The sequence below is a fragment of the Macaca thibetana genome, chromosome 6, assembly GCF_024542745.1.
Source record: "Macaca thibetana thibetana isolate TM-01 chromosome 6, ASM2454274v1, whole genome shotgun sequence".
Lineage (NCBI taxonomy): Eukaryota > Metazoa > Chordata > Mammalia > Primates > Cercopithecidae > Macaca > Macaca thibetana.
In genome coordinates, this window is record NC_065583.1 from 111573206 (window position 1) to 111588490 (window position 15285).

At 44.0% G+C, this 15285-nt stretch overlaps 1 protein-coding gene across 1 annotated transcript in view; it reads right to left on the bottom strand.

Moving 5' to 3' along the window:
- The window catches only part of PIK3R1 (phosphoinositide-3-kinase regulatory subunit 1), an 86358-nt gene extending 77170 nt beyond the window's left edge, over positions 1–9188 (bottom strand). The window contains exon 1 of the mRNA XM_050793544.1: positions 8946–9188. The gene's annotated coding sequence lies outside the window, so the exon portion shown is untranslated. The remainder of the gene's footprint in view (positions 1–8945) is intronic.
- Positions 9189–15285: the final 6097 nt, after the last annotated feature.

The window sequence follows — 15285 nt, forward strand, 5'->3', positions numbered from 1 at the left end:
CCTTTTGAAAGATCCAGAATCAAATTGAATATTCACTGCATAAATTCACATGAAAATGTAGAACTAGCAAATCTCATTTTTAGTACTAATGTACTCTGTACAAAAGAGACACAGACCTCTAAAGAACACGAACATTTACATATCCCTAAATGCTTAGAAACCAGGCAATATGCCTAAGAATAATTTAATTCCTCCAAATCTGCCTTGAAATTTTTGTTAGCTTTTCCTGGCAATGTATGTCTTTTAGGGAAAAAAAAAAATCCTCAACCAGTAGGCTGGGTAGATCTTTATGCCAGCTGCTTCCTAGCACTTCCTTTATTCCAGCCACCCAGTGGGCCAGTTTGGTGGGATTCCTAATAGAATGGGAAGTATAATGAACAAACTCTCCGCCATCTTCAATCCCCCAGGAACCATCAAGCAAGCCCCTGCCCACAGCTTACCTCTGAAGCTGTTCCTTGCCAGGGGGCTCTGTATTAAAAAAAGGCTCCAGGTCTTGTCAAGGTTTTACAAACCTAAAAGCTGTGCTTGACTCTGCCTGAGGCTAAATTTGTGCAAAGGGAAATAGAAACCTAAGGAACATGATGACTTTTTAGAGGCTAGACACTAGAGAGGCAATCCCTGTCAGAAGTGACAGAGAACTAAAGGTCTCTACAAACTCTCCCTCCCTTGCCACCTGTAAGAAGAACCTTACTTTGTGTGTAAGAAGAACTCTGTGCAGAACTCTGGGTCCTCATCTGATAAAAAGAACCACAAATCTTCTATGACTCTAGGATTGTAAATAGAACACACCATTTCTGTCTTCTGCGATCCCAAAGCAAGGCCAGGAAGACGGATACAAACAGGGCATCAACCCATTGATGCAGACATTAATTCAAGGCCAGCCATTAGTCAGTGTCAATTAAGTGGTCTGAGGGCAATGTTGTTTTTAAAAAAAAAAAAAAAAAAGGAGAGCAGACAAGTCATTGGGGTGGGGACAGGACCACAAGGTGATAAGGTGTAGAGAGCCCTTAGCTAGATAGAGAAGGCAGCCACCCCTACTCTTTTGCACATTGTACACTTTCTCCTGACTGCCATGTCCATTTTGATGTCTGTCATTCTTGAGGATTGAATGGGTTAATACACATAAAGCTCCAGTTAATCATTGGGTGATGACGATGATGATTGAGTTTGTACACATATAGCTCCAATTAGTATTAGATGATATGATGATGCTGACTATATATATAGAGTCATATATGTGTGTGTGTGTGTAGATAACTATATAAAAACAGGTACTATCAGTAGTCTCACTTAACATAGGACAGAGAGTATCTCTGTCATGATAATACTCAGCAATTGTGAAGAGGAACTAGAATTCAGATCCAGGCAGTCTGACTCTGTAAGTCCCATTTTTAACACCTCTAGCATCTACTGCCTGAACTCAACTTGCTTTGGTGTCAATGATGCAGATTCCTGGCCTACACAGGCTGATCACTCCGATTAACCTTAACTGTCTGTGTGCCTCTTCAACTCTCTCAGACAGCGGCTTTACTGATAGTGTATGTGGCTCTTTCACACTACCTGCACACACAAAAAAGCTATTTTAACTCGGCAGCAGTTCCATCAACTCCAAAACCCAGCATCTCAGCCATGCAAATTTTCTTCCAAAGAGACTTCATTAAAATGTGTCCCTGCCAAAGAAGTCCATAAACTAGTGAATAAAAGAATACTGGGCACACCACTTCTGGAAGGCTGCCCACTTCTGGAATCCTGCCTATTTCTGCTCTATGAGTTTAGCTTCTGCCACCTGTATCCTTCTTAGCACCTCTGCCTCCTGCCACTATCCCAGGCCCCTCCACTGAACAATTTCCAACAACTCAGCTCCTACCTGGGGGGATATGGCACTGCCACAAGGACTGTTACATTTAGAGGACTGGGAAGTCCTCTTTTCTCTCATCCTCAAATTCTTCACAGTACTGCACCCAGCAGCTTGAGGTATTTGGCAATACCTGTGTAACCAACCCCCTGCACCGAGATGGACCTGGAGCCTAAACGATCCAGATCAACAGGATTTTTCCTCAGATTCACTCTAGTATGCCTCCATTCTCTTTCGCTACATATACCTGTCCACTGAACGATTTTCACCAGTTGTGACATGATTATTCACATAGCAAAGGTTTTTTATATGTAGATAACATTATCTACAATGTAATATTTTCAAATAACCAAGGCAGTTTTTTGATATAGGCTCCAAGCTAGTGCATGCATAAGTTATTGTAACAAAGGGTATAAAGGAATCCTACGAACAAGTAAACTAACTTACTCTTATACAATATCATATGCAACAGTTCAAAATTTTAAGGAATTTTTCTCCAGTCTTTCAATCCTTCTAATGACTGCCTGCAATCCCATTAATCAGAAGCATATTTTCTGTCCCTGCTAAGATAGAGAACAATTCTCTTTCTATTCCCCAGAATGAAATTGTTTCTGATGTTTGACAAGTAGCAATCCAAAGCTACTTAAAGTACAACTGCTGTAAAGTAGATTTTGTGTGTAACCCTCTAACCTATAGGCATTTTGGCAAAGAGCCAAACAAAAAACCCTCTCTGACTTTGTTGAGTTACTCCATTCCCCCTTTAGAAATGGCAAGAATCTGGAAAACGTGATGGAGAAGCAGGAATACAGGATATTTCTAAATCACATTAAATTGATCAAGAATATATCCAAGTCATGTGATTCTATCTCCCAATGAAATTAAAAGTTTGGCATTGGATGGCAGAGCAAAATGGGTCTTCAACCAAGGCAGGAGAGTATGGAAGGATTTCTGGGCCCACAGCCCATATCTCTCTACATTCCGTCTTTCTAACTTCAGTGTGCTAGCTCAGAGTCTAGGTCAAGTTCCTCACCTAAATTCATACAGTCTTTTAAAAAATCATTATTTAAAAATGTTTTACCTTCCAAATCATGGTGTCCCAGAAATCATGAAAATCAAGCTGAACAAAATTAAAATATCCTAGTCCATTTTGTGTTGTTATAATGGAATTCCTGAGACTGGATAATTTATAAACAACAGAAGTATATTTGGTTCTGGAGGCTGGAAAGTCCAAGAGCACGGCACTGGCATCTGGTGAAGGCCTTCGTCCTCCCTCCTCTTGCAAGGGCAAGACAGCAAGATGGGGCCAAACTCGAGTTTATAACAAGCCCATTCCCAAGATAACTAAGCTACTCTTGCCATAATGACATTAATCCATTCATGAGAGCACAGCCTCCTATTAGGCCCCACCTCCCAACACCATTGCATGAGGGATTACATTTCCAACATGTAAGTTTTGGAGGACACATTCAACCCATAGCACCTAGTAAACATAATAAATTGCCTTCAATTTGAAATGATGAACTTGGGTGAATTTTATGGTATGTGGATTTTATATCAATTAAAATAAAATGAAAATAATGGGCTTAGATTAACCCCAAATAATAGACATCAAATTCATTTGCAAACCAACCAACTAAACAGAATGTGTTGCATGCTGCCATGCTCAGGGCTGGGTGTGTGGTGTGGGTAAATAGGGTGTATAGGCTGTAATTCTCACCTACAAGCCCTTTTGGTGTTGTGTTTATGGGGCGAGGGAGAGGAGAACAGGTAGCACAAGCCCAGGTAACACAACAAGGAGACAGGGCTCTTCAGAAAGCAGCCAACATGATGGGAAGGCACTGCAGGAGACACAGAGGAATGACCCTGGCCCAGGTGATGGCAACGCTTTGGAACGCAGTAGCCATTACGCGGAGGCTGGGAGAAAGGGTGACGTAGCTTCTGGGACCTGAGGGACAGATCCTATCACCCAGAAAAGGCCATGAGGCTGACCATTCCGGTTCTCTGCATCCTCACAATGGAGAGGACCTGAGGGGGCAGGAATGAGAAGACTGAAGGGGATGATTTTAAGTCTTTCTTTTTTGGAAAAAAAAAGATGCTATTCTGTAAACTTCTTGGCAAGGTTAGTATGAACACTGAGCTTCAGATTCAAGCAGCTGCCCCAATCAGTACCTAAATATGTAACCTCAGGAAAGTTACTTAAACCTCTCTGTGGCACAGTTTTATCATCTGTGAGACAGATACAAGCAAACCTACACCTCACAGAGTCACTATGAGGATTAACAAAATGACACTTAGCTCCATACTTGATAATAGGAGCTTAGGATAATTAATGCCAACATAGTACTTACTATGTGCCAGGCACGAAGTTCTCAGAGTTGTACATATATCAACTCATTTAATCATTACAACCACTCTAAGTACAACTATTATCCCCATTTTACAGATGAGAAAACAAGCAGATAAAAGTTAAATACTTTGCCTAAAGTTACATAGCTAGTAAACTGCAACTATGATATTACTGTTATTTCTATTAGTATTGAATGTCACCTACTGTCATTTATACAATTCAGATTTAACAGAGGAACAAACATTTGTGAGGAATTTTCTTCTGCATTGCCTCTTAACTCGCAAACAGTTCTAAATGAATCCTGAATGTAACTAAAATAAAACTCCCTGCTGTCTTAAACCCCTTTTGGAGTAAATAGATAAAGGCTAAGTGTGGACTTTGCCCATGTAGTTCTCTCCTTACCTGGGGTAGAGGACGGCTCCGCAGAGGTCAGGACAAAGGAGGCCTGGGAGAGGCCAAGGGATGTGTCCATGTGTGCGCATCCCCAGGATGTAGAGATAAGTAGCTCATGGTACAGCCCTTGATCCTGGGGCAGAACCCCAGGCTGGGACACTGGGACATCCAGAGAGGAAGACAACAGGCAAGGAATGGCTGGCCCAGATGCCTTGGCTTTATTAGCTCACTGCACCCACTGGTGGAGTCTCCTCACACTTTGGCCAGACTCCTGTGACTTCAGTACTCTGTTGGATGATCATTAACCTGACAACTATTTTGACTACAGGTGCCTGTGGATATGTATTTGATTTACTTTAAGGAAAACAATGTGAGCAGAATAAAATCTCCAAAGATGTTTCTACAGTAGACTTTTTTTTCTAGTAATGCTATACTACAATCACTCCAGTCTTTCAAATAAACAAACACCTAATACCTAAATAAATAAATGCCAAACAGACAAGTTTATAAGTAATTATATAGTCTATTTTTTCAGCTCATGTGGCTTAATGTACATGAAATGGTCATTAATTGCTAGTCTTTTAGGCAAGTAACTCCATACAAGTATTGGTAGAATCATGGCAAGTAATCACATTAGGGTGTATGTAAAGGAGGCATGGGAAAATGCAGTAAATGACATGAATACTTTGAAAATTAATTACAACCTAGGTTTTTGATAAAAAGCTGTGATATAATTTATATTCTGCTTTCTAAAGTAAAAACTAACTTGATAATTCCTTCCACTGATAACTAACTTTCTAGGCTTCCAGGGCTTCATTAAAATGCTTCATTCTCTTACCTTCACTTGCAAACCCTGTGCCCTTCAAGAGGGAGAGCTGGAGGAGCCCATATGAAACATACAATATCATCTGCATTGTGTATGCCTTGACGTGACAGAATTCTAAAACCCAACACAAACATTATCTCAACTGGCTATATTCTACTTGAGCATAAAAATCAATTTTTTTTTTCAGCCTGCTCATTCACCATCTCTTTATTCAATAAAACAAGCATTTTGCAAATCACAAAATGCAAACACAATAAAAGCTGAAGTAGAATTGTTCCTATTTTAATGATCATGTGAATAATCTTTCAGACTGGATGCTTTTTTTTTTTTTTAATTAATTTATTATTATTGTACTTTAAGTTGTAGGGTACATGTGCATAACGTGCAGGTTTGTTACATATGTATACTTGTGCCATGTTGGTGTGCTGCACCCATCAACTCATCATTTACATCAGGTATAACTCCCAATGCAATCCCTCCCCCCTCCCCCCTCCCCATGATAGGCCCCTGTGTGTGATGTTCCCCTTCCTGAGTCCAAGTGATCTCATTGTTCAGTTCCCACCTATGAGTGAGAACATGCGGTGTTTGGTTTTCTGTTCTTGTGATAGTTTGCTAAGAATGATGGTTTCCAGCTGCATCCATGTCCCTACAAAGGACGCAAACTCATCCTTTTTGATGGCTGCATAGTATTCCATGGTGTATATGTGCCACATTTTCTTAATCCAATCTGTCACTGATCGACATTTGGGTTGATTCCAAGTCTTTGCTATTGTGAATAGTGCTGCAATAAACATACGTGTGTATGTGTCTTTATAGCAGCATAATTTATAATCCTTTGGGTATATACCCAGTAATGGGATGGCTGGGTCATATGGTACATCTAGTTCTAGATCCTTGAGGAATCGCCATACTGTTTTCCATAATGGTTGAACTAGTTTACAATCCCACCAACAGTGTAAAAGTGTTCCTATTTCTCCACACCCTCTCCAGCACCTGTTGTTTCCTGACTTTTTAATGATTGCCATTCTAACTGGATGCCTTTTTACAATACTCCCCTGAACGACCTAAGAGAAAAAAGGAAATTTCAATCAACATATCAACCTAAAAATTACGTGACATTCATGGAAAAATGTAACGAAATGGCCAACACTTTTAACGGTACAAAATTTTGGTTAGTTTGAGTAGGTTTGCATTTACAATTCAAAGTCCTTCAAAAATCATTTTAGGTGAAACTGACATTACCAGAAGATAAACGCATATCACCATCACTGTCAATAATCAAAATATGTATTCCCATGACTTATTGTTCCACTTCTGTTTCCCAAAACTAACTTTATTCTGTGAGGATTTCCTGCGCTTAGTACATTTAAACTCAAAAAATTGCTAAAGAAAAAACATTTAATAAGTGGGAAATAAAATGCTTTTTACACTGACTATACAGCATCATGGATATGAAAAGACTCATTTTTAAAAAGCAGATTTAAAAAAGCAGATAAAACATCAGATAGTAGTGTGTACACTGCAGAGTTCTGTTATGCAACTAAGAACAGGTCCCAAGTCAAGATGAAAGTTAAAAGTAAATGCACATTACACTTTGCAAGCCAGTATCAGATACATTAAACTTTCTTCCAATCATAAAAATCTATATACACTTCTCTGGAAAAAGCAGTATGACCTGCATATAAAAGCTGAAGAGGCAAGCAGTGACATTACCCAGCAGTTGTGCAAGGCAGGGAGCCTCATCCTCTGGCCTTTCCAACTTAAACCTTTACTCTGAACCAACATTTCTTCCCAAACTTTAGCCGGGCGCGCGCGCGCACGCACGCATGCACGCACACACACACACACCACATTACTCTTATTTTCTTTATACTGGTCAGAAACATTTGCTTCCCAAAGTTTACTCAACTTTTGCACCTAAGAAAACTATTATCTGCTTGCTTCTAAACTGTTTTTCAAGAACAGTGTAATCTGTCAAAAAGTTATAGCTAGTGAGTTGTTTTTTCTTCCTTTTCAATGTTAAAAGATACTTGTGGCCTTCTGTGCAGAAGTCACCAAATTCCTAGTAATTCAAACTGTGACGATCTAATACTCTAATAGCCTGCTTAAGAAATGAACCTATCTGCCTATTCCAACCCTTCCTACCTAATATCTAACCATCTTTAAGATTGCCAAAACGTAACAGAACTAATGAAGTATTAAAATATAACTCCACATCAAGCCTTGACCAATAAGCTCTGTGAATATCCCGCCTGATTACTAAATCTTGAGCCTCATCACACCAAAATGACAATCTTATGTTGCATTCAAAACCCGGAACTGCTTTATCCACTGGTACTTTGCACTGGCTGACAAAGGAAAAGAACAGAAAAAAAACCTAAAATCATGAAGCCCCCAAATAAAGAGCAGACACCAACAGCGCTGCAGCTCAAGGGATTAACGGTGGAAGTGAGACCTTTCCGGTATTAATAGCGCCCCGGGAAACAGAAGAATTCCCCCAAATCCAGTTGACATACATTCTGCATTCAACATGTAACAGCCATTCTGCGTATACCCTTGCAGTTCAGGCTCCAATTCTGGTTCCCAAAGTGTATTTCTGTACAGGAGTGCCTGGCCAGAGGTTTTCTGTTCTCTTTGTCTTGTGATCTGGGGGGCAGTTTCTGAGCTTAGGTTAGAGCTGTGGTTAGAGTTCACTAGTGTAAGAGCTGTGGTTTCCAGAGAATTGCCCACGATATTTTAGCTCCGGGTTCCACGCTCCCTGGCTTTCCCCAGCCGGCTCCATATTGCTGGGCAGGTCCCTCCCGTCTCGCCCCACGTTCCAAAAAGCTGGATTTCCGGGCTGTTCCAAGACCCCACTGAATACGCCTCCAACAACCTGCCCAAGCTTGGCTGGCACTAGACGCCGAGTTAGGGCCCCAGCGACCAACCGCCCCGAGGCGCACTTCCCCCACCCCGGAAGAGGAGGGCGGCAAACTTCGGAAGGCGGGGGTTAGGGGACTAGCTCTGCGGACCACCGCCGCCTCTCCCGCCCCGGGAAGGGCCGGGGCAGCGACCCTGGCTGCAGCTGGAGGACTACGGGCGAAGGGAGCGCTCCTTCCCGCAACACGAAGGCAGCGGCCAGGGCGCTCTCCTCCGGTGAGGGGCCGCGGAAAACTGCAGCAAGGCGACAGCAGGGACCCTCGGAAGTGTGCGATGATGGAGGGTGGGGGGAAGCCCGAGCTCGCCGGCAACTCCGGGGGCAAATGCGACCGGCGGCGTGCAGGACCAGCTCACGGGAGGACAGGGGAAACGGGAGCCAGGATGGCCGGGATCTCGCAGGACGCCGGCAGCGCGAGGGGGGAGCGCTGTCCGGTGGCCAGGAGATGCCGGAGGCGGGGAGGGCCAGTGGCCGGCCAGCTTCCCCCCGGCGGGGCTCTGCAGAAGGAGAAGCGGCTGCCAGTGACAGGAAGAGAGCCGCGGCAGCCGCGCACACATGCACCGCCTCCCCCGCCGGAGCACACACACCCGGGGCCACCGCTGCCTACCTCCCCCGCCTGCCGGCTTCCTTCCTCTGCGGGGCCCGCGCTGCAGCGGCGGCCTCCTGCCCGCTCGGTTCCGACGCGCCTCCAGCCCGGCTGCGACCCGCCGGCCGTGCCCGATCTGTGCTCGCCGTCTCCGACCGCTAGCCTGCCGCCCTCGCCGCGGCCACTGCTTCCTCCAACTCCGCTCCAGCTGCTCGCGACTCCTCTCCGTGTGCCCGCAGCTCCTGCGCCCGGCGCTGGCCCCGCCTCCGGCCCGGCCCCGCGCGCCCCGCCCCCGAGCCCACACCAACCAGAGCCCGCGGCTCCGCCCCTTTCCGCCCGCACAGCTCCGGCCTCCGAGCCGGCGGCCGGCGGTGGGGGAGCGAGCTCCGGCCTGGCGGACCTTTCCTGCCACCGCCCTAGCCTTCCGCCCCCAGCCGCGGGGATGCCCCGGGCGGCCGTGCTGCGCGCTGCCTCTGCTGTGGAGTGCTCTGGCTCTGCGCGTCCCGGGCCGGCCCGGCTGCTGGGCGTCTCCCAGCGCAGAGGCGGAGGGGTTCGGGGAGGTCGAAGACAAGTTCAGACCTCCCGGGAGGCTGGCTGTGTCTCTAATCCGAGTGTCTTGCAGCCAACCCCAGGCTTTTTCGAGCCCCTAGCGCCCCAGCAGAGTGGCTGGGGTGGGGAGAACTCGGATTCCGGAGCTCGCCAAAGCGGGAAGGCCTTGCAATTCCTGGCCTCGCCAGCACAGCCTCCCCAGTGGGCGGAAAACCCGCGCCACCCGCTTGGCGCTCCGGGGGTGAAGGAGGGGTGAAAGGGTGAACCGGAGGGACGGGCGCCCGCAGCCTGCCGCTGGCTGACTCCGGCAGTCTGGCACCGCCACCTCCGGGAGCCAGGCGGACCCACGAGAAGGGAAGAGAGTTTTCTGAGGGTGTACGCTGATGCCTTCCAGTCCTGAGATGACAGAGCAAATGGAGGTCACTCAGGCAGACCACGGGCCCCTCGGCGTTCGCGGGGCCGGTGGCGGCGGGCAGGAGGGGTTCGGAGGGAAGCTCGGGTGAATTACATTGTCTCTTAAAGGTGTTAGTTTTGAAATGCAGATTCTTCAAGTAATAATTACCTAAATTGCTCCAGAAAAAATTGATGTTGGTTCAAACCTTCCACTGATGATAAGATGGAATGCCAGCACCCCGTGTGTGCCACTCTTTCATATTAAAACATGTGAGAATCTGCTTCCTAAAAGCTCTTTCCAGATTCTCCTTTCTGCAACTTAAAGCCCTGCACCTGCCCACCCTGCGTGCCTAAAGCCCTTTTATAGTTCCCTCCCAGTTTCCTTGCAAGAAAACTCTTTTAAAAACAAACAAAACCTAAGCACTTGGCCTCTGTAAAACGTTGAATTTGGTGGTTTATTCCTGTGGGCGTTGGAAGTAGAGGGAAGAACGTCCTAAAATTCATCGCTTATCCTTAAAAAAATATCATTTTTAAAGGTGACTCGCCTAACAGAAAAGTAAGCTCCACTTTAGGCTATTCAGACACTGGTGTTTCTATTATTCCAAGTTGTCTCTTGAAGAGGCGACACGAAAACAGGCAGCTACCCACATCAGGTTTAAGAATACATTTTATCTAAAAGCAAATATGAAATTTACCAAGGTACCTCCTTCACACCTACTGTGTGAAATGAAGGACCTCATGCATTCTCTGTCTGTAAATGAAATGATGTAACTTGCCTTGCAGTAGAATTACTTTGATCCAATCCAATAAGCTGAGATGAAACTGCTGTGACCTTCACAGTATTTCCTTTAGGTTCCGCTCTGAACAAACTCTAACAGTGAAAACCTTGCTAGTTATCTCCTTTTTTTGGAGATAGCTGGAAAGAGCCTTATGCACTATTACAGTGGGGTTCTGTTCACCCGCAAACCTAAAATCAATAAAATTCCCAAATGCACCTCCTCATTTAGACACAGTCTTTAGTAATTTATTTCCAGCGTACGTTGTATTTCCTTTACGTTTTTTCATCATATTTGAACATATAAGTATGAAGAGTGTCCCAAGGGAAGAAAATAAGGCTCTCTTTTCATATACTGAATAAATTCAGTATTTCATTTGTTTTAAACTGATGATATTCCCCCCATATCACTAGTATTAGCATTTTTATTTTCACCTTCAATCGATTTCTATGAAACAGAAGCAAAGGCAACAAAACAGCAATATTCAAGCTTTTTAAAAAATAATCTTTTTATTTAAAAATATCTAGTCTAGAATCCCCAAATACAACTGCTATAAGGTAACAAGTCATGTAACAAGGCCAAGAGGCCCATTGCACCACCTCCCTTCCTTCTGTCTAGAACCTCTGGGTCCTTGGACTAGAAACATCTGCATCTCCTGAAAATTTGTTGGAAATTCAAATTGTCCTTACTGAATCAGGAATGCTGAGGGTGGAACCTAGCAATCTGTGTTTTAATAAGCTTTCCAAGTGATCTGATGCATGCTATGGTTTCAGAACTATTACTCTAGGGCTTCTGGAAACACTGATTGAAAACCTCTGCAATAAAATACTCACATAAGTACCCAAACACCACGGTTCAATCAGTAATGGCCAAACTGTTGGCTGGCAGGTAGTGACACCAGCAAGGAACTGGAAATAGCAGATGTACAACTTGCAACAAAAGGGGTGATACAGGGGTGTCACAAGGCATAAGGGTGAAGGTCTTCTGGAAGTCAGCCGTAGGAAGTCAAGGACCCCCAAATGTCAAGAAAGGCTTTGAGTGGCCACAGGCTGAGAAAGAATTCTCCCTAAAGTATGGTAGGATACTCTCATTTGGCATCATCATTCCAGCTACATCAATATTGTGAGTGCTAGAATTAGCTTTCATTAGACTTGAAACCTAAGAATGTATCTTAGGGTTCAAAACCAACATGAATTACAAATGGCTTAGACCCTTCTCAAGTGAGGCCCATAGACCAGCAGTTTTGGAACCATGTAAGAGCTTGTTCGAATGGCAGAATCCCAGGCCCTATCCCAGGCATACTTAATCACAATCTGCATTTTAACAAGATTTTCAGGTGATTCCTGTGCAAGTTAAACTTAGAGAAGCTCTATCTTAGACAGGGGTTCTCAATTTTCTCTACACATTGCAAATACCTGAGGAGCCTATAAAAATCTCAATACCTGGTCTGTACCCCAGATGGATTATATCAAAATCTCCGGGGTGAAATGCAGGTATTAGTAACTTTTAAAGCTCACATTATTCCAATGTGAAGCCAGGTTTTAGGAACCACTGCCTTGGAGGAGCCATTTAAGAAAGGCGCCATTAGGAAAGCCCTCTGGGTACAGTAGAGTACAAATGGCTGGTCTTAAAGAGAGCAGCTGAACTAGAGTTTAGCTAATTGTTAACACACAGGAATGTGAACCCAGATTTTCCAATTTTCCTAGAGAAGCTGGAAATCCAGATTTTTATGGGCAATTTTCCAATTATTGAATGCTGGTAATGAATTCAACATTTTTTGAAATATGGGTTAGGCCACATTCGTGTGATTTTTTGAAATGTGGGTTAGGTTAGTGTGATGTTATGATGCTGCACATCATAAAATAAAGTGGCCAAAAAAAAAAAAAAGTCACTCAAGAAGAGTACTGGCTTGTTGGAATGTCAGCCTGATAATCTAAAGAGTCAAGTATTTTAAATGTTCTGTTCTGTAACAGAACCAAACACTGTAGGCATTCAATGACTGGGAACTGGTAATGGGTGAGATATCAATGCTTGCAACCCTGGGGCAAAACACTATGGTCTTCTGTGCAATATTTTTATTTTCTCTTTCTCCTGCCTGCTAACTGATGTGTTGTGGGTGGGAAAGTGGAATGAATCTTTGCATTACTTAGCTTAAAATCTGCACCTAAATCAGCTTGGGCTGTGGCTTCAGAGGGTGCAAGCTCCAAGCCATGGCAACTTCCACATGGTTGGGACTGTGGGTGCACAGAAGTCAAGAACTGAGGTTTGGAAATCTCTGCCCAGGTTTCAGAGGATGTATGGAAATACCTGGATGTCAAGGCAGAAGTTTGCTGCAGAGGTGGAGCCATGATGAAGAACCTCTGCTAAGGCAGTGCAGAAGGGAAATGTGGGGTTAGAGCCCTCACACAGAGTTCCTACTGGGGCACCACCTAGTGGAGCTGGGAGAAGAGGACCACTGTCCTCCAGACCCCAGAATGTAGATCCACTGACAGCTTGCACCGTGCCCCTGGAAAAGCCACAGACACTCAATGCCAGCCTGTGAAATCAGCCGGGAGGGAGGCTGTACCCTGCAAAGCCACAAGGGTGGAGCTACCCAAGACCATGGAAGCCCACCTCTTGTATCAGTGTGACCTGTATGTGAGACATGGAGTCAAAGGAGATCATTTTGGAGCTTTAAGATTTGACTGCCCTGGTGAATTTCAGCCTTGCATGGGGCCTTTAGCTCCTTTGCTTTGACCAATTTCTCCCATTTGGTATGGGTGTATTTATCCAATGCCTGTACTTCCATTGTAATCTAGGAAGTAACTCACTTACTTGCAATTTTACAGGCTTATAGGCAGAAGAGACTTGCCTTCTCTCAGATTAGTCTTTGGACTGTGGACTTTTCAGCTAATACTGAAAAGAGTTAAGACTTTGGGGGACTGTTGGGAAGGCGCTGTTGGTTTTGAAATGTGAGGACATAAGATTTGGGAAGGGCCAGGGGTGAAATGATATGGTTTGTCTGTGTCCCCACCCAAATCTCATCTTGAATTATAGCTCCCATAATTCCCACGTGTTGTGGGAGGGACCTGGTGGGAAATAATTGCATCATAGTGGTGGTTTCCCCCATATTGTCCTCATGGCAGTGAATAAGTCTCACAAGATTTGATGGTTTTATAAGGGGTTTCCCCTTTCACTTGGCTCTCATTCTCCCTTTACCTGCCACCATGTGCCTTTCACCTTCTGCCGTGATTGTGAGGCCTCCCCAACCATGTGGAATTCTGAGACCATTAAAACTCTGTTCCTTTATAAATCACCCAGTGTTGGATACATCTTTATTAGCGGCATTAAAATGGACTAATATACTACCAGAGTAAGAATTCAGAAGGCCAACAGTACTATAATTCCCATTCTGTTGTTTCTGAGCTTTTACAAGCTGTTATTCATGTTGAAGCATTAGAAGGAGAGGAAACTTTAATGTATCCCAGAGAGCAAGTCAGATAATAATCACCTATACTCAAAGGTCTCTGATAACAATGCATGCTCTAGGGATTCTTGTCTCTTTTAGTTCTTCAGTCCTCATACTTGAGGAATAAGACTCTGAAAATAGTCAATCAGTATAGAATGGAAGTAAATGAGCCACCTGAGTTATAGTTTCAGTTCAATTTTGCTCAATATCTGATCCCAAAATCACCTGCAAAAAAAAATTCGCCTTAAAAAAAATTAAAATACAATTATCCCAGTTGAGTTGAGCAGATTTCTGTGCTATTTTCTTGAAAGCAAGGGCAAATTTTTATTTTTGTATGACTCCAGCAGCTAACAGACTTCCTGGTACATCATGGGCACTCAGTGAGGGAGAAAGGTCTGAAGGGTGAAAGGAAACTTGACACCAGTTTCTTACATTTGTGGCAGTGGAAACAATAGAATGCAAATGCTGTCTAGATTATCCTTCTGAGGGTCTGGTAAGTCAGAGCCAGATCTGGAAACAGATCAACAGGACCACCCATTATGGCAATCTGCAAGTGGTGCTGAAACATCTGTGAGCATGAAACAACTGGAGAACCATATGCAAGGCAAAATGAACCTTATATCCTACCATATAAAAAATTAACTTAAAATGGATCATAGACCTAAATTTCAGAGCTAACACAATACTTCAAAAAACTTAAAAAAAAAAAAAAAAAAGGTTTGGAAAAGATTTCTTAAATATCAGGACCAAAAAAACTTGAACTTAAGAAAAAAACAAAATCAGTGAATTGTTGGCCTTTCATTAAAATTGAAAATTTTGATCTTCAAAAGACAGTGACAATGAAAAGCCCTATCTTAGGATAAAATATTTTCTTTTTTTGAGACAGAGTCTTACTCTGTCACCCAGGCTGGAATGCAGTAGCACGATTTCAGCTTACTGCAACCTCTGCCTGCCAAGTTCAAGCATTCTTCCTGCCTCAGCCTCCCAAGTAGCTGGGACTACAGGCATGCACCACCATGCCTGGCTAATTTTTGTATTTTTAGTAGAGACAAGGTTTCACCATGTTGTCCAGGCTGGTATCAAACTCTTGACCTCATGATCTGCCTGCTTCAGCCTCCCAAAGTGCTGGGATTACAGGCTTGAGCTACCATGCCTGGCAGGAGAAAACATTTTCAAAATACATATGCAACAAAGA